The sequence below is a fragment of the Oryx dammah genome, unplaced genomic scaffold (genome assembly GCF_014754425.2).
Source record: "Oryx dammah isolate SB20612 unplaced genomic scaffold, SCBI_Odam_1.1 HiC_scaffold_2, whole genome shotgun sequence".
Classification (NCBI taxonomy): Eukaryota; Metazoa; Chordata; class Mammalia; order Artiodactyla; family Bovidae; genus Oryx; species Oryx dammah.
This window is the reverse complement of record NW_024070186.1, coordinates 128,169,258-128,172,106: the sequence shown is the minus strand read 5'-3', so window position 1 is coordinate 128,172,106 and position 2,849 is coordinate 128,169,258. Positions and strand designations below refer to the sequence as shown.

General features: G+C 35.1%; 1 non-coding gene across 1 annotated transcript; it reads right to left on the bottom strand.

Annotated features, from left to right (window-relative positions):
• Positions 1-417: 417 nt before the first annotated feature.
• On the bottom strand, positions 418-490 carry TRNAS-GGA. Its single transcript has one exon. It is a non-coding gene; the product is annotated as a tRNA-Ser (tRNA).
• Between the last annotated feature and the right edge of the window lie 2,359 nt (positions 491-2,849).

The window sequence follows — 2,849 nt, the reverse complement described above, 5'->3', positions numbered from 1 at the left end:
TTACTCTTCTGTGCATAGGCACTACAATCAAATTTTGAAATACTATCTTAACTGTATCCTAATACTTCATTTAGGGCTTCCCTGGTGGCTAAATGGTAAAAAATTAGCCTGTAATGCAGGAGACACTGGTTAGATCCCTGCTTCAAGAAGATTCTCTGAAGAAGGGAATGACTCCAGTTGCCTGGAGAATTCCATGGAAAAAGGAGCCTGGTGGGCTACAGTTCATAAGGTCTCAAGGAGTCAGAAATACTTGAGTGACTAACACTTTCATTTTCAATACTGTGAAGTGAAGTGAAGTTGCTCTGTCGTGTCTGACTCTTTGCAACCCCATGGACTGTAGCCAACAGGGCTCCTCCTTCCATGGAATTCTCCAGGCACGAGTACTGGAGTGGGTTGCCATTTCCTTCTCCAGGGGATCTTCCCAACTCAGGGATCGAACCTGGGTCTCCTGCATTCCAGGCAGACGCTTTAACCTCTGAGCCACCAGGGAAGTCCCTTAAATACTGTATTTGAGAGTTATTCCTTTATTTATTTATTTTATTTTTTCTAGTTATTTTATAATCAGTACAAGGAAATTGACCTAGCAACTCACTTTTAGTGACTAGCATATAAAAAAACAGTGGCAGGATGTTACTCCAAGATTATCTTATAAAAATGTTCTGCCATTCATTCTGCTCACTGTTCTTGATCTCTTATTTGCTCTCTTGAATAAAAACCAGTTGGCAAAGACATTTGCTGCCTTATAGAGAGACCAATTTGGCAAAAAAAAAAAAAAAAAAAAAAGAAAAAGAAAAAGAAAGAAAGAAAAGAAAGAAGGAAAGAAGCCAACTAAGGTGTTCTCTGTTCAAAGATTAGTGAAAAGCTGAAGCATTCAATTCAGTGACAATTCAGCAGGCCATGAGAGTGATCTTGGAAGTGGACACTTCCTCAATCAAGCGTTTACGATGACCACAGCACTGACGACCACCGTGAATGCATCCTTATGTGAGACCCTGAGTCAGAAGGCCCAGCTAAGCCATATTCAGATTCCTGACTTACAGAAACTGTTAGAAAAAAAAAAAAAAGTTTTCTGCCCTAAGGCACTACATTTTGGGGTAATTGATTATATAGCAATAAAAATTTAATCCATGTGGTTTCCAAGATGACTGTATATGGGTTACAAAAGAGAAAAAAAAAAAGAAAAATAACCTCAGTGACTACAAAATGTGAATGCTAGTGATAGACATGATGCATTTGGGAGCAAAAGCACCTTGGCCCCAGGAGCCAAATAAAATTTGCTTTTGGTTGGAAATGTAGGGTTAGAAATGAGGTCACAACTGAAAATAGATATTTAAGAGAGGTTTATATAGTTATAAATATATAGCAGCTTAAAGCTTTTCTCATTCAATATATCAATTAAAATATGACAAAAGATTCCCAGTAAGTTGTTTTCTATGAAAAATACCATCCTGTTATTTGAAGATTTAGGACTGGGGCTTCTGATTTGATTCAACAGATAAAGCATTATTTATTTATTTGTTTCTTCATTTCACTATCATCAAATGTATCAAAAAGGAACTATTAGATTATGTGGCTAAATGCTGCTTTCATAACTTTCCATACTTTAAGAGGATATTTTCATTATATGTACAAATATATATTTGACTAAAATTAGACAAGTAAAAACACTAGAGATCAGCATGTTTGGCTGAAAAATGGGAGTTTAAATGAGTGACATGGAAATCAAAACTATATTTTTACATTTGAGAACAAAATGTTTCTTAGATTGAGTCTAGCAATGAGGTCTAACAAATTAAATTCTAAAATGTTGCATTTTTATATATGATTTGTCATAATCACCCTTATTTTTTCATAATTAGAACAACACTACTCAGATCTGATAAAGTCAACCTCAAAATCCTGATTTCCCCATTCCAGCCTGAATAGGCTGTTGAGTTTGGGAACTTTACTAATTTATTAATATTTTCTAATATTTCTTAAGCATAAGTTTATTTGTAAAACTAATATATTCTAATAAAACAAATATAATATATTCTAATACTTATATATTAGGTACTACTAATCTAGTTCAATGAAGAAATGCAAATAAAATGCTTAGCACAAATATTATACATAATTAATACTTAATCAATATCAAATATTATTGTTTTTTCTCTTCAAAATCTGTTCCTCAAAGCGCTTATCTTTCGGGGAGATGTCAATTAGCAACTAAATGAGAAAATAAATAAATAAACAGCCTAATTGAAAAAATGGGCAGAAGACCTGAATAGACATTTTTCCAAAGAAGACATGCAGATAGCCAACAGACACACGAAAAGATGCTCAACAATGCTAATTACCAGAGAAATGCAAATCAGGAGGCGGTCCTAAGATGGTGGAGGAATAGGATGGGAAGACCACTTTCTCCCTCACAAATTCCTCAAAGATCATTTCAACATGGAGCAAACTCCATGAAACAACCTCTGAATGCAGGCAGAGGACATCAGGCAACCAGAAAAGCAGATCATTGTCTTCAAAAACAGCATCCCCCCATCCCAACAGCGCGACTGAACTAGTGAGCCTAAAAAAAAAAAAAAAAGTGTCCACCACCGCCCCCCTGTGTCAGGACGGAACTCAGACACTGAAGAGACCAGCAAACAGAAGTCAAACAGAGGGAACCGCCTTGGAAGTGACCCCACACGGCCCATAACATCAGAGAAGGGCCAGATATATCTTCAATATTTTTACAATCATTCCTTATTTTTTTTTCTTTTTGCTTTTTTTTCTAACTTTTTTTTAATTGTTAAGTCTTCTATTTCCCCTCTAATTTTTAATTTCTATAACGTACTATTACTTTTCAAAAAAAAAAA